Genomic DNA, 18,762 nt, shown 5'->3' with positions numbered 1-18,762 from the left:
CGTTTTAAAATTACATCTCTTCCAGTTATTTTCATAAAACACATCGTGTCAGAAGTGGGATACGAACCCACGCCCTAAAACGAGGACGAGAATACACAGATTCACATCGTGAACGAAGGAAGCTAAGCCCCTTGAGTCTGGCACCTTAGGCCGCTCGGCCATCCTGACGTGGTTTTATGTAATTTGGACGTTTTAAAATTACATCTCTTCCAGTTATTTTCAAAAAACACATCTTGTCAGAAGTGGGATTCGAACCCACGCCCTAAAACGAGGACGAGAATACACAGATTCACATCGTGAACGAAGGAAGCTAAGCCCCTTGAGTCTGTCGCCTTTGACAGCTCGGCCATCCTGTTGTGGTCTTTGGTAATTTTGACGTTTTAAAATTACATCTCTTCCAGTTATTTTCATAAAACACATCGTGTCATAAGTGGGATTCGAACCCACGCCCTCAAACGAGGACCAGAATACACAGATTCACATCGTAAACGAAGGAAGCTAAGCCCCTTGAGTCTGGCGTTTAGACCGCTCGGCCCTCCTGACGTGGTTTTATGTAATTTGGACGTTTTAAAATTACATCTCTTCCAGTTATTTTCATAAAACACATCGTGTCAGAAGTGGGATACGAACCCACGCCCTCAAACGAGGACCAGAATACACAGATTCACATCGTGAACGAAGGAAGCTAAGCCCCTTGAGTCTGGCGCCTTAGACCGCTCGGCAATCCTGACGTAGTTTTATGTAATTTGGACGTTTTAAAATTACATCTCTTCCAGTTAATTTCAAAAAACACATCGTGTCAGAAGTGGGATTCGAACCCACGCCCTAAAACGAGGACAAGAATACACAGATTCACATCGTGAACGAAGGAAGCTAAGCCCCTTGAGTCTGGCACCTTAGGCCGCTCGGCCATCCTGACGTGGTTGTATGTAATTTGGACGTTTTAAAATTACATCTCTTCCAGTTATTTTCATAAAACACATCGTGTCATAAGTGGGATTCGAACCCACGCCCTCAAACGAGGACCAGAATACACAGATTCACATCGTAAACGAAGGAAGCTAAGCCCCTTGAGTCTGGCGTTTAGACCGCTCGGCCCTCCTGACGTGGTTTTATGTAATTTGGACGTTTTAAAATTACATCTCTTCCAGTTATTTTCATAAAACACATCGTGTCAGAAGTGGGATACGAACCCACGCCCTAAAACGAGGACGAGAATACACAGATTCACATCGTGAACGAAGGAAGCTAAGCCCCTTGAGTCTGGCACCTTAGGCCGCTCGGCCATCCTGACGTGGTTTTATGTAATTTGGACGTTTTAAAATTACATCTCTTCAAGTTATTTTCAAAAAACACATCTTGTCAGAAGTGGGATTCGAACCCACGCCCTAAAACGAGGACGAGAATACACAGATTCACATCGTGAACGAAGGAAGCTAAGCCCCTTGAGTCTGTCGCCTTAGACAGCTCGGCCATCCTGTTGTGGTCTTTGGTAATTTTGACGTTTTAAAATTACATCTCTTCAAGTTATTTTCATAAAACACATCGTGTCATAAGTGGGATTCGAACCCACGCCCTCAAACGAGGACCAGAATACACAGATTCACATCGTAAACGAAGGAAGCTAAGCCACTTGAGTCTGGCGTTTAGACCGCTCGGCCCTCCTGACGTGGTTTTATGTAATTTGGACGTTTTAAAATTACATCTCTTCCAGTTATTTTCATAAAACACATCGTGTCAGAAGTGGGATACGAACCCACGCCCTCAAACGAGGACCAGAATACACAGATTCACATCGTAAACGAAGGAAGCTAAGCCCCTTGAGTCTGGCGTTTAGACCGCTCGGCCCTCCTGACGTGGTTTTATGTAATTTGGACGTTTTAAAATTACATCTCTTCCAGTTATTTTCATAAAACACATCGTGTCAGAAGTGGGATACGAACCCACGCCCTAAAACGAGGACGAGAATACACAGATTCACATCGTGAACGAAGGAAGCTAAGCCCCTTGAGTCTGGCACCTTAGGCCGCTCGGCCATCCTGACGTGGTTTTATGTAATTTGGACGTTTTAAAATTACATCTCTTCCAGTTATTTTCAAAAAACACATCTTGTCAGAAGTGGGATTCGAACCCACGCCCTAAAACGAGGACGAGAATACACAGATTCACATCGTGAACGAAGGAAGCTAAGCCCCTTGAGTCTGTCGCCTTTGACAGCTCGGCCATCCTGTTGTGGTCTTTGGTAATTTTGACGTTTTAAAATTACATCTCTTCCAGTTATTTTCATAAAACACATCGTGTCATAAGTGGGATTCGAACCCACGCCCTCAAACGAGGACCAGAATACACAGATTCACATCGTAAACGAAGGAAGCTAAGCCCCTTGAGTCTGGCGTTTAGACCGCTCGGCCCTCCTGACGTGGTTTTATGTAATTTGGACGTTTTAAAATTACATCTCTTCCAGTTATTTTCATAAAACACATCGTGTCAGAAGTGGGATACGAACCCACGCCCTCAAACGAGGACCAGAATACACAGATTCACATCGTGAACGAAGGAAGCTAAGCCCCTTGAGTCTGGCGCCTTAGACCGCTCGGCAATCCTGACGTAGTTTTATGTAATTTGGACGTTTTAAAATTACATCTCTTCCAGTTAATTTCAAAAAACACATCGTGTCAGAAGTGGGATTCGAACCCACGCCCTAAAACGAGGACAAGAATACACAGATTCACATCGTGAACGAAGGAAGCTAAGCCCCTTGAGTCTGGCACCTTAGGCCGCTCGGCCATCCTGACGTGGTTGTATGTAATTTGGACGTTTTAAAATTACATCTCTTCCAGTTATTTTCATAAAACACATCGTGTCATAAGTGGGATTCGAACCCACGCCCTCAAACGAGGACCAGAATACACAGATTCACATCGTAAACGAAGGAAGCTAAGCCCCTTGAGTCTGGCGTTTAGACCGCTCGGCCCTCCTGACGTGGTTTTATGTAATTTGGACGTTTTAAAATTACATCTCTTCCAGTTATTTTCATAAAACACATCGTGTCAGAAGTGGGATACGAACCCACGCCCTAAAACGAGGACGAGAATACACAGATTCACATCGTGAACGAAGGAAGCTAAGCCCCTTGAGTCTGGCACCTTAGGCCGCTCGGCCATCCTGACGTGGTTTTATGTAATTTGGACGTTTTAAAATTACATCTCTTCAAGTTATTTTCAAAAAACACATCTTGTCAGAAGTGGGATTCGAACCCACGCCCTAAAACGAGGACGAGAATACACAGATTCACATCGTGAACGAAGGAAGCTAAGCCCCTTGAGTCTGTCGCCTTAGACAGCTCGGCCATCCTGTTGTGGTCTTTGGTAATTTTGACGTTTTAAAATTACATCTCTTCAAGTTATTTTCATAAAACACATCGTGTCATAAGTGGGATTCGAACCCACGCCCTCAAACGAGGACCAGAATACACAGATTCACATCGTAAACGAAGGAAGCTAAGCCCCTTGAGTCTGGCGTTTAGACCGCTCGGCCCTCCTGACGTGGTTTTATGTAATTTGGACGTTTTAAAATTACATCTCTTCCAGTTATTTTCATAAAACACATCGTGTCAGAAGTGGGATACGAACCCACGCCCTCAAACGAGGACCAGAATACACAGATTCACATCGTGAACGAAGGAAGCTAAGCCCCTTGAGTCTGGCGCCTTAGACCGCTCGGCCATCCTGACGTAGTTTTATGTAATTTGGACGTTTTAAAATTACATCTCTTCCAGTTAATTTCAAAAAACACATCTTGTCAGAAGTGGGATTCGAACCCACGCCCTAAAACGAGGACGAGAATACACAGATTCACATCGTGAACGAAGGAAGCTAAGCCCCTTGAGTCTGTCGCCTTAGACAGCTCGGCCATCCTGTTGTGGTCTTTGGTAATTTTGACGTTTTAAAATTACATCTCTTCAAGTTATTTTCATAAAACACATCGTGTCATAAGTGGGATTCGAACCCACGCCCTCAAACGAGGACCAGAATACACAGATTCACATCGTAAACGAAGGAAGCTAAGCCCCTTGAGTCTGGCGTTTAGACCGCTCGGCCCTCCTGACGTGGTTTTATGTAATTTGGACGTTTTAAAATTACATCTCTTCCAGTTATTTTCATAAAACACATCGTGTCAGAAGTGGGATACGAACCCACGCCCTCAAACGAGGACCAGAATACACAGATTCACATCGTGAACGAAGGAAGCTAAGCCCCTTGAGTCTGGCGCCTTAGACCGCTCGGCCATCCTGACGTAGTTTTATGTAATTTGGACGTTTTAAAATTACATCTCTTCCAGTTAATTTCAAAAAACACATTGTGTCAGAAGTGGGATTCGAACCCACGCCCTAAACCGAGGACGAGAATACACAGATTCACATCGTGAACGAAGGAAGCTAAGCCCCTTGAGTCTGGCACCTTAGGCCGCTCGGCCATCCTGACGTGGTTTTATGTAATTTGGACGTTTTAAAATTACACCTCTTCCAGTTATATTCGAAAAACACATCGTGTCAGAAGTGGGATTCGAACCCACGCCCTCAAACGAAGACCAGAATACACAGATTCACATCGTGAACGAAGGAAGCTAAGCCCCTTGAGTCTGGCGCCTTTGACCGCTCGGCCATCCTGACGTGGTTTTATGTAATTTGGACGTTTTAAAATTACATCTCTTCCAGTTATTTTCAAAAAACACATCGTGTCAGAAGTGGGATTCGAACCCACGCCCTAAAACGAGGACGAGAATACACAAATTCACATCGTGAACGAAGGAAGCTAAGCCCCTTGAGTCTGTCGCCTTAGACAGCTCGGCCATCCTGTTGTGGTCTTTGGTAATTTTGACGTTTTAAAATTACATCTCTTCCAGTTATTTTCATAAAACACATCGTGTCATAAGTGGGATTCGAACCCACGCCCTCAAACGAGGACCAGAATACACAGATTCACATCGTAAACGAAGGAAGCTAAGCCCCTTGAGTCTGGCGTTTAGACCGCTCGGCCCTCCTGACGTGGTTTTATGTAATTTGGACGTTTTAAAATTACATCTCTTCCAGTTATTTTCATAAAACACATCGTGTCAGAAGTGGGATACGAACCCACGCCCTCAAACGAGGACCAGAATACACAGATTCACATCGTGAACGAAGGAAGCTAAGCCCCTTGAGTCTGGCGCCTTAGACCGCTCGGCAATCCTGACGTAGTTTTATGTAATTTGGACGTTTTAAAATTACATCTCTTCCAGTTAATTTCAAAAAACACATCGTGTCAGAAGTGGGATTCGAACCCACGCCCTAAAACGAGGACAAGAATACACAGATTCACATCGTGAACGAAGGAAGCTAAGCCCCTTGAGTCTGGCACCTTAGGCCGCTCGGCCATCCTGACGTGGTTGTATGTAATTTGGACGTTTTAAAATTACATCTCTTCCAGTTATTTTCAAAAAACACATCGTGTCAGAAGTGGGATTCGAACCCACGCCCTAAAACGAGGACGAGAATACACAAATTCACATCGTGAACGAAGGAAGCTAAGCCCCTTGAGTCTGTCGCCTTAGACAGCTCGGCCATCCTGTTGTGGTCTTTGGTAATTTTGACGTTTTAAAATTACATCTCTTCAAGTTATTTTCATAAAACACATCGTGTCATAAGTGGGATTCGAACCCACGCCCTCAAACGAGGACCAGAATACACAGATTCACATCGTAAACGAAGGAAGCTAAGCCCCTTGAGTCTGGCGTTTAGACCGCTCGGCCCTCCTGACGTGGTTTTATGTAATTTGGACGTTTTAAAATTACATCTCTTCCAGTTATTTTCATAAAACACATCGTGTCAGAAGTGGGATACGAACCCACGCCCTCAAACGAGGACCAGAATACACAGATTCACATCGTGAACGAAGGAAGCTAAGCCCCTTGAGTCTGGCGCCTTAGACCGCTCGGCCATCCTGACGTAGTTTTATGTAATTTGGACGTTTTAAAATTACATCTCTTCCAGTTATTTTCAAAAAACACATTGTGTCAGAAGTGGGATTCGAACCCACGCCCTAAACCGAGGACGAGAATACACAGATTCACATCGTGAACGAAGGAAGCTAAGCCCCTTGAGTCTGGCACCTTAGGCCGCTCGGCCATCCTGACGTGGTTTTATGTAATTTGGACGTTTTAAAATTACACCTCTTCCAGTTATATTCGAAAAACACATCGTGTCAGAAGTGGGATTCGAACCCACGCCCTCAAACGAAGACCAGAATACACAGATTCACATCGTGAACGAAGGAAGCTAAGCCCCTTGAGTCTGGCGCCTTAGACCGCTCGGCCATCCTGACGTGGTTTTATGTAATTTGGACGTTTTAAAATTACATCTCTTCCAGTTATTTTCAAAAAACACATCGTGTCAGAAGTGGGATTCGAACCCACGCCCTAAAACGAGGACGAGAATACACAAATTCACATCGTGAACGAAGGAAGCTAAGCCCCTTGAGTCTGTCGCCTTAGACAGCTCGGCCATCCTGTTGTGGTCTTTGGTAATTTTGACGTTTTAAAATTACATCTCTTCCAGTTATTTTCATAAAACACATCGTGTCATAAGTGGGATTCGAACCCACGCCCTCAAACGAGGACCAGAATACACAGATTCACATCGTAAACGAAGGAAGCTAAGCCCCTTGAGTCTGGCGTTTAGACCGCTCGGCCCTCCTGACGTGGTTTTATGTAATTTGGACGTTTTAAAATTACATCTCTTCCAGTTATTTTCATAAAACACATCGTGTCAGAAGTGGGATACGAACCCACGCCCTCAAACGAAGACCAGAATACACAGATTCACATCGTGAACGAAGGAAGCTAAGCCCCTTGAGTCTGGCGCCTTAGACCGCTCGGCAATCCTGACGTAGTTTTATGTAATTTGGACGTTTTAAAATTACATCTCTTCCAGTTAATTTCAAAAAACACATCGTGTCAGAAGTGGGATTCGAACCCACGCCCTAAAACGAGGACAAGAATACACAGATTCACATCGTGAACGAAGGAAGCTAAGCCCCTTGAGTCTGGCACCTTAGGCCGCTCGGCCATCCTGACGTGGTTGTATGTAATTTGGACGTTTTAAAATTACATCTCTTCCAGTTATTTTCAAAAAACACATCGTGTCAGAAGTGGGATTCGAACCCACGCCCTAAAACGAGGACGAGAATACACAGATTCACATCGTGAACGAAGGAAGCTAAGCCCCTTGAGTCTGTCGCCTTTGACAGCTCGGCCATCCTGTTGTGGTCTTTGGTAATTTTGACGTTTTAAAATTACATCTCTTCCAGTTATTTTCATAAAACACATCGTGTCATAAGTGGGATTCGAACCCACGCCCTCAAACGAGGACCAGAATACACAGATTCACATCGTAAACGAAGGAAGCTAAGCCCCTTGAGTCTGGCGTTTAGACCGCTCGGCCCTCCTGACGTGGTTTTATGTAATTTGGACGTTTTAAAATTACATCTCTTCCAGTTATTTTCATAAAACACATCGTGTCAGAAGTGGGATACGAACCCACGCCCTAAAACGAGGACGAGAATACACAGATTCACATCGTGAACGAAGGAAGCTAAGCCCCTTGAGTCTGGCACCTTAGGCCGCTCGGCCATCCTGACGTGGTTTTATGTAATTTGGACGTTTTAAAATTACATCTCTTCAAGTTATTTTCAAAAAACACATCTTGTCAGAAGTGGGATTCGAACCCACGCCCTAAAACGAGGACGAGAATACACAGATTCACATCGTGAACGAAGGAAGCTAAGCCCCTTGAGTCTGTCGCCTTAGACAGCTCGGCCATCCTGTTGTGGTCTTTGGTAATTTTGACGTTTTAAAATTACATCTCTTCCAGTTATTTTCATAAAACACATCGTGTCATAAGTGGGATTCGAACCCACGCCCTCAAACGAGGACCAGAATACACAGATTCACATCGTAAACGAAGGAAGCTAAGCCCCTTGAGTCTGGCGTTTAGACCGCTCGGCCCTCCTGACGTGGTTTTATGTAATTTGGACGTTTTAAAATTACATCTCTTCCAGTTATTTTCATAAAACACATCGTGTCAGAAGTGGGATACGAACCCACGCCCTCAAACGAGGACCAGAATACACAGATTCACATCGTGAACGAAGGAAGCTAAGCCCCTTGAGTCTGGCGCCTTAGACCGCTCGGCCATCCTGACGTAGTTTTATGTAATTTGGACGTTTTAAAATTACATCTCTTCCAGTTATTTTCAAAAAACACATTGTGTCAGAAGTGGGATTCGAACCCACGCCCTAAACCGAGGACGAGAATACACAGATTCACATCGTGAACGAAGGAAGCTAAGCCCCTTGAGTCTGGCACCTTAGGCCGCTCGGCCATCCTGACGTGGTTTTATGTAATTTGGACGTTTTAAAATTACACCTCTTCCAGTTATATTCGAAAAACACATCGTGTCAGAAGTGGGATTCGAACCCACGCCCTCAAACGAGGACCAGAATACACAGATTCACATCGTGAACGAAGGAAGCTAAGCCCCTTGAGTCTGTCGCCTTAGACAGCTCGGCCATCCTGTTGTGGTCTGTGGTAATTTTGACGTTTTAAAATTACATCTCTTCAAGTTATTTTCATAAAACACATCGTGTCATAAGTGGGATTCGAACCCACGCCCTAAACCGAGGACGAGAATACACAGATTCACATCGCGAACGAAGGAAGCTAAGCCCCTTGAGTCTGGCACCTTAGGCCGCTCGGCCATCCTGACGTGGTTTTATGTAATTTGGACGTTTTAAAATTACACCTCTTCCAGTTATATTCGAAAAACACATCGTGTCAGAAGTGGGATTCGAACCCACGCCCTCAAACGAGGACCAGAATACACAGATTCACATCGTGAACGAAGGAAGCTAAGTCCCTTGAGTCTGGCGCCTTAGACCGCTCGGCCATCCTGACGTGGTTTTATGTAATTTGGACGTTTTAAAATTACACCTCTTCCAGTTATATTCGAAAAACACATCGTGTCAGAAGTGGGATTCGAACCCACGCCCTCAAACGAGGACCAGAATACACAGATTCACATCGTGAACGAAGGAAGCTAAGCCCCTTGAGTCTGGCGCCTTAGACCGCTCGGCCATCCTGACGTGGTTTTATGTAATTTGGACATTTTAAAATTACATCTCTTCCAGTTATTTTCAAAAAACACATCGTGTCAGAAGTGGGATTCGAACCCACGCCCTAAAACGAGGACGAGAATACACAAATTCACATCGTGAACGAAGGAAGCTAAGCCCCTTGAGTCTGTCGCCTTAGACAGCTCGGCCATCCTGTTGTGGTCTGTGGTAATTTTGACGTTTTAAAATTACATCTCTTCAAGTTATTTTCATAAAACACATCGTGTCATAAGTGGGATTCGAACCCACGCCCTCAAACGAGGACCAGAATACACAGATTCACATCGTAAACGAAGGAAGCTAAGCCCCTTGAGTCTGGCGTTTAGACCGCTCGGCCCTCCTGACGTGGTTTTATGTAATTTGGACGTTTTAAAATTACATCTCTTCCAGTTATTTTCATAAAACACATCGTGTCAGAAGTGGGATACGAACCCACGCCCTCAAACGAGGACCAGAATACACAGATTCACATCGTGAACGAAGGAAGCTAAGCCCCTTGAGTCTGGCGCCTTAGACCGCTCGGCCATCCTGACGTAGTTTTATGTAATTTGGACGTTCTAAAATTACATCTCTTCCAGTTATTTTCAAAAAACACATCGTGTCAGAAGTGGGATTCGAACCCACGCCCTAAACCGAGGACGAGAATACACAGATTCACATCGTGAACGAAGGAAACTAAGCCCCTTGAGTCTGGCACCTTAGGCCGCTCGGCCATCCTGACGTGGTTTTATGTAATTTGGACGTTTTAAAATTACACCTCTTCCAGTTATATTCGAAAAACACATCGTGTCAGAAGTGGGATTCGAACCCACGCCCTCAAACGAGGACCAGAATACACAGATTCACATCGTGAACGAAGGAAGCTAAGTCCCTTGAGTCTGGCGCCTTAGACCGCTCGGCCATCCTGACGTGGTTTTATGTAATTTGGACGTTTTAAAATTACACCTCTTCCAGTTATATTCGAAAAACACATCGTGTCAGAAGTGGGATTCGAACCCACGCCCTCAAACGAGGACCAGAATACACAGATTCACATCGTGAACGAAGGAAGCTAAGCCCCTTGAGTCTGGCGCCTTAGACCGCTCGGCCATCCTGACGTGGTTTTATGTAATTTGGACATTTTAAAATTACATCTCTTCCAGTTATTTTCAAAAAACACATCGTGTCAGAAGTGGGATTCGAACCCACGCCCTAAAACGAGGACGAGAATACACAGATTCACATCGTGAACGAAGGAAGCTAAGCCCCTTGAGTCTGGCACCTTAGGCCGCTCGGCCATCCTGACGTGGTTTTATGTAATTTGGACGTTTTAAAATTACACCTCTTCCAGTTATATTCGAAAAACACATCGTGTCAGAAGTGGGATTCGAACCCACGCCCTCAAACGAGGACCAGAATACACAGATTCACATCGTGAACGAAGGAAGCTAAGCCCCTTGAGTCTGGCGCCTTAGACCGCTCGGCCATCCTGACGTGGTTTTATGTAATTTGGACATTTTAAAATTACATCTCTTCCAGTTATTTTCAAAAAACACATCGTGTCAGAAGTGGGATTCGAACCCACGCCCTAAAACGAGGACGAGAATACACAAATTCACATCGTGAACGAAGGAAGCTAAGCCCCTTGAGTCTGTCGCCTTAGACAGCTCGGCCATCCTGTTGTGGTCTTTGGTAATTTTGACGTTTTAAAATTACATCTCTTCAAGTTATTTTCATAAAACACATCGTGTCAGAAGTGGGATACGAACCCACGCCCTCAAACGAGGACCAGAATAAACAGATTCACATCGTGAACGAAGGAAGCTAAGCCCCTTGAGTCTGGCGCCTTAGACCGCTCGGCCATCCTGACGTGGTTTTATGTAATTTGGACGTTTTAAAATTACATCTCTTCCAGTTATATTCGAAAAACACATCGTGTCAGAAGTGGGATTCGAACCCACGCCCTCAAACGAGGACCAGAATACACAGATTCACATCGTGAACGAAGGAAGCTAAGCCCCTTGAGTCTGGCGCCTTAGACCGCTCGGCCATACTGACGTGGTTTTATGTAATTTGGACGTTTCAAAATTACATCTCTTCCAGTTATTTTCATAAAACACATCGTGTCATAAGTGGGATTCGAACCCACGCCCTCAAACGAGGACCAGAATACAGCGATTCACATCGTCAACCAATGAAACTAAGAACACTTGAGTCTGTCGCCTAAGACCGCTCGGCCATCCTGTTGTAGTTTTATGTAATTTGGACGTTTTAAAATTACATCTCTTACAGTTATTTTCATAAAACACATCGTGTCAGAAGTGCGATACGAACCCACGTCCTCAAAAGAGGACCAGAATACACAGATTCACATCGTGAACGAAGGAAGCTAAGCCCCTTGAGTCTGGCGCCTTAGACCGCTCGGCCATCCTGACGTGGTTTTATGTAATTTGGACGTTTTAAAATTACATCTCTTCCAGTTATTTTCAAAAAACACATCGTGTCAGAAGTGGGATTCGAACCCACGCCCTCAAACGAGGACTAGAATACACAGATTCACATCGTGAACGAAGGAAGCTAAGCCCCTTGAGTCTGGCGCCTTAGACCGCTCGGCCATCCTGACGTAGTTTTATGTAATTTGGACGTTTTAAAATTACATCTCTTCCAGTTATTTTCATAAAACACATCGTGTCAGAAGTGGGATACGAACCCACGCCCTCAAACGAGGACCAGAATACACAGATTCACATCGTGAACGAAGGAAGCTAAGCCCCTTGAGTCTGGCGCCTTAGACCGCTCGGCCATCCTGACGTACTTTTATGTAATTTGGACGTTTTAAAATTACATCTCTTCCAGTTATTTTCAAAAAACACATCGTGTCAGAAGTGGGATTCGAACTTACGCCCTAAACCGAGGACGAGAATACACAGATTCACATCGTGAACGAAGGAAGCTAAGCCCCTTGAGTCTGGCACCTTAGGCCGCTCGGCCATCCTGACGTGGTTTTATGTAATTTGGACGTTTTAAAATTACACCTCTTCCAGTTATATTCGAAAAACACATCGTGTCAGAAGTGGGATTCGAACCCACGCCCTCAAACGAGGACCAGAATACACAGATTCACATCGTGAACGAAGGAAGCTAAGTCCCTTGAGTCTGGCGCCTTAGACCGCTCGGCCATCCTGACGTGGTTTTATGTAATTTGGACGTTTTAAAATTACACCTCTTCCAGTTATATTCGAAAAACACATCGTGTCAGAAGTGGGATTCGAACCCACGCCCTCAAACGAGGACCAGAATACACAGATTCACATCGTGAACGAAGGAAGCTAAGCCCCTTGAGTCTGGCGCCTTAGACCGCTCGGCCATCCTGACGTGGTTTTATGTAATTTGGACGTTTTAAAATTACATCTCTTCCAGTTATTTTCAAAAAACACATCGTGTCAGAAGTGGGATTCGAACCCACGCCCTAAAACGAGGACGAGAATACACAAATTCACATCGTGAACGAAGGAAGCTAAGCCCCTTGAGTCTGTCGCCTTAGACAGCTCGGCCATCCTGTTGTGGTCTTTGGTAATTTTGACGTTTTAAAATTACATCTCTTCAAGTTATTTTCATAAAACACATCGTGTCATAAGTGGGATTCGAACCCACGCCCTCAAACGAGGACCAGAATACACAGATTCACATCGTGAACGAAGGAAGCTAAGCCCCTTGAGTCTGGCGCCTTAGACCGCTCGGCCATCCTGACGTAGTTTTATGTAATTTGGACGTTTTAAAATTACATCTCTTCCAGTTAATTTCAAAAAACACATCGTGTCAGAAGTGGGATTCGAACCCACGCCCTAAACCGAGGACGAGAATACACAGATTCACATCGTGAACGAAGGAAGCTAAGCCCCTTGAGTCTGGCACCTTAGGCCGCTCGACCATCCTGACGTGGTTTTATGTAATTTGGACGTTTTAAAATTACACCTCTTCCAGTTATATTCGAAAAACACATCGTGTCAGAAGTGGGATTCGAACCCACGCCCTCAAACGAGGACCAGAATACACAGATTCACATCGTGAACGAAGGAAGCTAAGCCCCTTGAGTCTGGCGCCTTAGACCGCTCGGCCATACTGACGTGGTTTTATGTAATTTGGACGTTTCAAAATTACATCTCTTCTAGTTATTTTCATAAAACACATGGTGTCAGAAGTGGGATTCGAACCCACGCCCTCAAACGAGGACCAGAATTCAGTGATTCACATCGTGAACGAAGGAAGCTAAGCCCCTTGAGTCTGGCACCTTAGGCCGCTCGGCCATCCTGACGTGGTTTTATGTAATTTGGACTTTTTAAAATTACATCTCTTCCAGTTATTTTCATAAAACACATCGTGTCATAAGTGGGATTCGAACCCACGCCCTCAAACGAGGACCAGAATACACAGATTCACATCGTAAACGAAGGAAGCTAAGCCCCTTGAGTCTGGCGTTTAGACCGCTCGGCCCTCCTGACGTGGTTTTATGTAATTTGGACGTTTTAAAATTACATCTCTTCCAGTTATTTTCATAAAACACATCGTGTCAGAAGTGGGATACGAACCCACGCCCTCAAACGAGGACCAGAATACACAGATTCACATCGTGAACGAAGGAAGCTTAGCCCCTTGAGTCTGGCGCCTTAGAACGCTCGGCCATCCTGTTGCGGTCTTTGGTAATTTTGACGTTTTAAAATTACATCTCTTGAAGTTATTTTCATAAAACACATCGTGTCATAAGTGGAATTCGAACCCACGCCCTCAAACGAGGACCAGAATACACAGATTCACATCGTAAACGAAGGAAGCTAAGCCCCTTGAGTCTGGCGTTTAGACCGCTCGGCCCTCCTGACGTGGTTATATGTAATTTGGACGTTTTAAAATTACATCTCTTCCAGTTATTTTCAAAAAACACATCGTGTCAGAAGTGGGATTCGAACCCACGCCCTAAAACGAGGACGAGAATACACAGATTCACATCGTGAACGAAGGAAGCTAAGCCCCTTGAGTCTGTCGCCTTAGACAGCTCGGCCATCCTGTTGTGGTCTTTGGTAATTTTGACGTTTTAAAATTACATCTCTTCCAGTTATTTTCATAAAACACATCGTGTCATAAGTGGGATTCGAACCCACGCCCTCAAACGAGGACCAGAATACACAGATTCACATCGTGAACGAAGGAAGCTAAGCCCCTTGAGTCTGGCGCCTTAGACCGCTCGGCCATCCTGACGTAGTTTTATGTAATTTGGACGTTTTAAAATTACATCTCTTCCAGTTATTTTCAAAAAACACATCGTGTCAGAAGTGGGATTCGAACCCACGCCCTAAAACGAGGACGAGAATACACAGATTCACATTGTGAACGAAGGAAGCTAAGCCCCTTGAGTCTGGCGCCTTAGACCGCTCGGCCATCCTGACGTGGTTTTATGTAATTTGGACGTTTTAAAATTACATCTCTTCCAGTTATTTTCAAAACACACATCGTGTCAGAAGTGGGATTCGAACCCACGCCCTAAAACGAGGACGAGAATACACAAATTCACATCGTGAACGAAGGAAGCTAAGCCCCTTGAGTCTGTCGCCTTAGACAGCTCGGCCATCCTGTTGTGGTCTTTGGTAATTTTGACGTTTTAAAATTACATCTCTTCAAGTTATTTTCATAAAACACATCGTGTCATAAGTGGGATTCGAACCCACGCCCTCAAACGAGGACCAGAATACACAGATTCACATCGTGAACGAAGGAGCTAAGCCCCTTGAGTCTGGCGCCTTAGACCGCTCGGCCATCCTGACGTAGTTTTATGTAATTTGGACGTTTTAAAATTACATCTCTTCCAGTTAATTTCAAAAAACACATCGTGTCAGAAGTGGGATTCGAACCCACGCCCTAAACCGAGGACGAGAATACACAGATTCACATCGTGAACGAAGGAAGCTAAGCCCCTTGAGTCTGGCACCTTAGGCCGCTCGGCCATCCTGACGTGGTTTTATGTAATTTGGACGTTTTAAAATTACACCTCTTCCAGTTATATTCGAAAAACACATCGTGTCAGAAGTGGGATTCGAACCCACGCCCTCAAACGAGGACCAGAATACACAGATTCACATCGTGAACGAAGGAAGCTAAGCCCCTTGAGTCTGGCGCCTTAGACCGCTCGGCCATACTGACGTGGTTTTATGTAATTTGGACGTTTCAAAATTACATCTCTTCTAGTTATTTTCATAAAACACATGGTGTCAGAAGTGGGATTCGAACCCACGCCCTCAAACGAGGACCAGAATTCAGTGATTCACATCGTGAACGAAGGAAGCTAAGCCCCTTGAGTCTGGCACCTTAGGCCGCTCGGCCATCCTGACGTGGTTTTATGTAATTTGGACGTTTTAAAATTACATCTCTTCCAGTTATTTTCATAAAACACATCGTGTCATAAGTGGGATTCGAACCCACGCCCTCAAACGAGGACCAGAATACACAGATTCACATCGTAAACGAAGGAAGCTAAGCCCCTTGAGTCTGGCGTTTAGACCGCTCGGCCCTCCTGACGTGGTTTTATGTAATTTGGACGTTTTAAAATTACATCTCTTCCAGTTATTTTCATAAAACACATCGTGTCAGAAGTGGGATACGAACCCACGCCCTCAAACGAGGACCAGAATACACAGATTCACATCGTGAACGAAGGAAGCTTAGCCCCTTGAGTCTGGCGCCTTAGAACGCTCGGCCATCCTGTTGCGGTCTTTGGTAATTTTGACGTTTTAAAATTACATCTCTTGAAGTTATTTTCATAAAACACATCGTGTCATAAGTGGAATTCGAACCCACGCCCTCAAACGAGGACCAGAATACACAGATTCACATCGTAAACGAAGGAAGCTAAGCCCCTTGAGTCTGGCGTTTAGACCGCTCGGCCCTCCTGACGTGGTTATATGTAATTTGGACGTTTTAAAATTACATCTCTTCCAGTTATTTTCAAAAAACACATCGTGTCAGAAGTGGGATTCGAACCCACGCCCTAAAACGAGGACGAGAATACACAGATTCACATCGTGAACGAAGGAAGCTAAGCCCCTTGAGTCTGTCGCCTTAGACAGCTCGGCCATCCTGTTGTGGTCTTTGGTAATTTTGACGTTTTAAAATTACATCTCTTCCAGTTATTTTCATAAAACACATCGTGTCATAAGTGGGATTCGAACCCACGCCCTCAAACGAGGACCAGAATACACAGATTCACATCGTGAACGAAGGAAGCTAAGCACCTTGAGTCTGGCGCCTTAGACCGCTCGGCCATCCTGACGTAGTTTTATGTAATTTGGACGTTTTATAATTACATCTCTTCCAGTTATTTTCAAAAAACACATCGTGTCAGAAGTGGGATTCGAACCCACGCCCTAAAACGAGGACGAGAATACACAGATTCACATTGTGAACGAAGGAAGCTAAGCCCCTTGAGTCTGGCACCTTAGGCCGCTCGGCCATCCTGACGTGGTTTTATGTAATTTGGACGTTTTAAAATTACATCTCTTCCAGTTATATTCGAAAAACACACCGTGTGAGAAGTGGGATTTGAACCCACGCCCTCAAACGAGGACCAGAATACAGTGATTCACATCGTGAACGAAGGAAGCTAAGCCCCTTGAGTCTGGCACCTTAGGCCGCTCGGCCATCCTGACGTGGTTTTATGTAATTTGGAAGTTTTAAAATTACATCTCTTCCAGTTATTTTCAAAAAACACATCGTGTCAGAAGTGGGATTCGAACCCACGCCCTAAAACGAGGACGAGAATACACAGATTCACATCGTGAACGAAGGAAGCTAAGCCCCTTGAGTCTGTCGCCTTAGACAGCTCGGCCATCCTGTTGTGGTCTTTGGTAATTTTGACGTTTTAAAATTACATCTCTTCCAGTTATTTTCATAAAACACATCGTGTCATAAGTGGGATTCGAACGCACGCCCTCAAACGAGGACCAGAATACACAGATTTACATCGTAAACGAAGGAAGCTAAGCCCCTTGAGTCTGGCGTTTAGACCGCTCGGCCCTCCTGACGTGGTTTTAAGTAATTTGGACGTTTTAAAATTACATCTCTTCCAGTTCTTTTCAAAAAACACATCGTGTCAGAAGTGGGATTCGAACCCACGCCCTAAAACGAGGACGAGAATACACAGATTCACATCGTGAACGAAGGAAGCTAAGCCCCTTGAGTCTGTCGCCTTAGACAGCTCGGCCATCCTGTTGTGGTCTTTGGTAATTTTGACGTTTTAAAATTACATCTCTTGAAGTTATTTTCATAAAACACATCGTGTCATAAGTGGAATTCGAACCCACGCCCTCAAACGAGGACCAGAATACACAGATTCACATCGTAAACGAAGGAAGCTAAGCCCCTTGAGTCTGGCGTTTAGACCGCTCGGCCCTCCTGACGTGGTTATATGTAATTTGGACGTTTTAAAATTACATCTCTTCCAGTTATTTTCAAAAAACACATCGTGTCAGAAGTGGGATTCGAACCCACGCCCTAAAACGAGGACGAGAATACACAGATTCACATCGTGAACGAAGGAAGCTAAGCCCCTTGAGTCTGTCGCCTTAGACAGCTCGGCCATCCTGTTGTGGTCTTTGGTAATTTTGACGTTTTAAAATTACATCTCTTCCAGTTATTTTCATAAAACACATCGTGTCATAAGTGGGATTCGAACCCACGCCCTCAAACGAGGACCAGAATACACAGATTCACATCGTGAACGAAGGAAGCTAAGCCCCTTGAGTCTGGCGCCTTAGACCGCTCGGCCATCCTGACGTAGTTTTATGTAATTTGGACGTTTTAAAATTACATCTCTTCCAGTTATTTTCAAAAAACACATCGTGTCAGAAGTGGGATTCGAACCCACGCCCTAAAACGAGGACGAGAATACACAGATTCACATTGTGAACGAAGGAAGCTAAGCCCCTTGAGTCTGGCGCCTTAGACCGCTCGGCCATCCTGACGTAGTTTTATGTAATTTGGACGTTTTAAAATTACATCTCTTCCAGTTAATTTCAAAAAACACATCGTGTCAGAAGTGGGATTCGAACCCACGCCCTAAACCGAGGACGAGAATACACAGATTCACATCGTGAACGAAGGAAGCTAAGCCCCTTGAGTCTGGCACCTTAGGCCGCTCGGCCATCCTGACGTGGTTTTATGTAATTTGGACGTTTTAAAATTACACCTCTTCCAGTTATATTCGAAAAACACATCGTGTCAGAAGTGGGATTCGAACCCACGCCCTCAAACGAGGACCAGAATACACAGATTCACATCGTGAACGAAGGAAGCTAAGCCCCTTGAGTCTGGCGCCTTAGACCGCTCGGCCATACTGACGTGGTTTTATGTAATTTGGACGTTTCAAAATTACATCTCTTCTAGTTATTTTCATAAAACACATGGTGTCAGAAGTGGGATTCGAACCCACGCCCTCAAACGAGGACCAGAATTCAGTGATTCACATCGTGAACGAAGGAAGCTAAGCCCCTTGAGTCTGGCACCTTAGGCCGCTCGGCCATCCTGACGT

The 18,762-nt window shown here is 44.8% G+C and overlaps 19 non-coding genes across 19 annotated transcripts; all 19 read right to left on the bottom strand.

Annotated features, from left to right (window-relative positions):
• Nucleotides 1-4,550: 4,550 nt before the first annotated feature.
• TRNAL-CAA (transfer RNA leucine (anticodon CAA)) lies at nucleotides 4,551-4,672 on the bottom strand. Its single transcript has 2 exons — nucleotides 4,635-4,672; nucleotides 4,551-4,596 (listed from the first exon to the last, which is right to left on the bottom strand). It is a non-coding gene; the product is annotated as a tRNA-Leu (tRNA).
• A 1,568-nt stretch (nucleotides 4,673-6,240) lies between these two features.
• TRNAL-CAA (transfer RNA leucine (anticodon CAA)) lies at nucleotides 6,241-6,362 on the bottom strand. The gene is made up of 2 exons: nucleotides 6,325-6,362; nucleotides 6,241-6,286 (listed from the first exon to the last, which is right to left on the bottom strand). It is a non-coding gene; the product is annotated as a tRNA-Leu (tRNA).
• A 2,507-nt stretch (nucleotides 6,363-8,869) lies between these two features.
• On the bottom strand, nucleotides 8,870-8,991 carry TRNAL-CAA (transfer RNA leucine (anticodon CAA)). The gene is made up of 2 exons: nucleotides 8,954-8,991; nucleotides 8,870-8,915 (listed from the first exon to the last, which is right to left on the bottom strand). It is a non-coding gene; the product is annotated as a tRNA-Leu (tRNA).
• Nucleotides 8,992-9,057: 66 nt separating this feature from the next.
• TRNAL-CAA (transfer RNA leucine (anticodon CAA)) lies at nucleotides 9,058-9,179 on the bottom strand. Its single transcript has 2 exons — nucleotides 9,142-9,179; nucleotides 9,058-9,103 (listed from the first exon to the last, which is right to left on the bottom strand). It is a non-coding gene; the product is annotated as a tRNA-Leu (tRNA).
• An 817-nt stretch (nucleotides 9,180-9,996) lies between these two features.
• On the bottom strand, nucleotides 9,997-10,118 carry TRNAL-CAA (transfer RNA leucine (anticodon CAA)). The gene is made up of 2 exons: nucleotides 10,081-10,118; nucleotides 9,997-10,042 (listed from the first exon to the last, which is right to left on the bottom strand). It is a non-coding gene; the product is annotated as a tRNA-Leu (tRNA).
• A 66-nt stretch (nucleotides 10,119-10,184) lies between these two features.
• On the bottom strand, nucleotides 10,185-10,306 carry TRNAL-CAA (transfer RNA leucine (anticodon CAA)). The gene is made up of 2 exons: nucleotides 10,269-10,306; nucleotides 10,185-10,230 (listed from the first exon to the last, which is right to left on the bottom strand). It is a non-coding gene; the product is annotated as a tRNA-Leu (tRNA).
• Nucleotides 10,307-10,560: 254 nt separating this feature from the next.
• On the bottom strand, nucleotides 10,561-10,682 carry TRNAL-CAA (transfer RNA leucine (anticodon CAA)). The gene is made up of 2 exons: nucleotides 10,645-10,682; nucleotides 10,561-10,606 (listed from the first exon to the last, which is right to left on the bottom strand). It is a non-coding gene; the product is annotated as a tRNA-Leu (tRNA).
• Nucleotides 10,683-11,124: 442 nt separating this feature from the next.
• On the bottom strand, nucleotides 11,125-11,246 carry TRNAL-CAA (transfer RNA leucine (anticodon CAA)). The gene is made up of 2 exons: nucleotides 11,209-11,246; nucleotides 11,125-11,170 (listed from the first exon to the last, which is right to left on the bottom strand). It is a non-coding gene; the product is annotated as a tRNA-Leu (tRNA).
• Nucleotides 11,247-11,689: 443 nt separating this feature from the next.
• Nucleotides 11,690-11,811, bottom strand: TRNAL-CAA (transfer RNA leucine (anticodon CAA)). The gene is made up of 2 exons: nucleotides 11,774-11,811; nucleotides 11,690-11,735 (listed from the first exon to the last, which is right to left on the bottom strand). It is a non-coding gene; the product is annotated as a tRNA-Leu (tRNA).
• A 442-nt stretch (nucleotides 11,812-12,253) lies between these two features.
• TRNAL-CAA (transfer RNA leucine (anticodon CAA)) lies at nucleotides 12,254-12,375 on the bottom strand. The gene is made up of 2 exons: nucleotides 12,338-12,375; nucleotides 12,254-12,299 (listed from the first exon to the last, which is right to left on the bottom strand). It is a non-coding gene; the product is annotated as a tRNA-Leu (tRNA).
• Nucleotides 12,376-12,441: 66 nt separating this feature from the next.
• On the bottom strand, nucleotides 12,442-12,563 carry TRNAL-CAA (transfer RNA leucine (anticodon CAA)). The gene is made up of 2 exons: nucleotides 12,526-12,563; nucleotides 12,442-12,487 (listed from the first exon to the last, which is right to left on the bottom strand). It is a non-coding gene; the product is annotated as a tRNA-Leu (tRNA).
• A 254-nt stretch (nucleotides 12,564-12,817) lies between these two features.
• TRNAL-CAA (transfer RNA leucine (anticodon CAA)) lies at nucleotides 12,818-12,939 on the bottom strand. The gene is made up of 2 exons: nucleotides 12,902-12,939; nucleotides 12,818-12,863 (listed from the first exon to the last, which is right to left on the bottom strand). It is a non-coding gene; the product is annotated as a tRNA-Leu (tRNA).
• A 254-nt stretch (nucleotides 12,940-13,193) lies between these two features.
• On the bottom strand, nucleotides 13,194-13,315 carry TRNAL-CAA (transfer RNA leucine (anticodon CAA)). The gene is made up of 2 exons: nucleotides 13,278-13,315; nucleotides 13,194-13,239 (listed from the first exon to the last, which is right to left on the bottom strand). It is a non-coding gene; the product is annotated as a tRNA-Leu (tRNA).
• Nucleotides 13,316-14,319: 1,004 nt separating this feature from the next.
• On the bottom strand, nucleotides 14,320-14,441 carry TRNAL-CAA (transfer RNA leucine (anticodon CAA)). Its single transcript has 2 exons — nucleotides 14,404-14,441; nucleotides 14,320-14,365 (listed from the first exon to the last, which is right to left on the bottom strand). It is a non-coding gene; the product is annotated as a tRNA-Leu (tRNA).
• Nucleotides 14,442-14,883: 442 nt separating this feature from the next.
• Nucleotides 14,884-15,004, bottom strand: TRNAL-CAA (transfer RNA leucine (anticodon CAA)). The gene is made up of 2 exons: nucleotides 14,967-15,004; nucleotides 14,884-14,929 (listed from the first exon to the last, which is right to left on the bottom strand). It is a non-coding gene; the product is annotated as a tRNA-Leu (tRNA).
• Nucleotides 15,005-15,258: 254 nt separating this feature from the next.
• On the bottom strand, nucleotides 15,259-15,380 carry TRNAL-CAA (transfer RNA leucine (anticodon CAA)). The gene is made up of 2 exons: nucleotides 15,343-15,380; nucleotides 15,259-15,304 (listed from the first exon to the last, which is right to left on the bottom strand). It is a non-coding gene; the product is annotated as a tRNA-Leu (tRNA).
• A 1,004-nt stretch (nucleotides 15,381-16,384) lies between these two features.
• Nucleotides 16,385-16,506, bottom strand: TRNAL-CAA (transfer RNA leucine (anticodon CAA)). The gene is made up of 2 exons: nucleotides 16,469-16,506; nucleotides 16,385-16,430 (listed from the first exon to the last, which is right to left on the bottom strand). It is a non-coding gene; the product is annotated as a tRNA-Leu (tRNA).
• A 1,380-nt stretch (nucleotides 16,507-17,886) lies between these two features.
• TRNAL-CAA (transfer RNA leucine (anticodon CAA)) lies at nucleotides 17,887-18,008 on the bottom strand. The gene is made up of 2 exons: nucleotides 17,971-18,008; nucleotides 17,887-17,932 (listed from the first exon to the last, which is right to left on the bottom strand). It is a non-coding gene; the product is annotated as a tRNA-Leu (tRNA).
• A 442-nt stretch (nucleotides 18,009-18,450) lies between these two features.
• Nucleotides 18,451-18,572, bottom strand: TRNAL-CAA (transfer RNA leucine (anticodon CAA)). The gene is made up of 2 exons: nucleotides 18,535-18,572; nucleotides 18,451-18,496 (listed from the first exon to the last, which is right to left on the bottom strand). It is a non-coding gene; the product is annotated as a tRNA-Leu (tRNA).
• Between the last annotated feature and the right edge of the window lie 190 nt (nucleotides 18,573-18,762).

The sequence above is a fragment of the Phalangium opilio genome, unplaced genomic scaffold, assembly GCF_054372755.1.
Source record: "Phalangium opilio isolate 3A_F unplaced genomic scaffold, DU_Popi_V2 ptg000021l_1, whole genome shotgun sequence".
In the NCBI taxonomy this organism is placed as follows: Eukaryota; Metazoa; Arthropoda; class Arachnida; order Opiliones; family Phalangiidae; genus Phalangium; species Phalangium opilio.
This window is presented reverse-complemented; position numbering and strand designations above follow the sequence as displayed.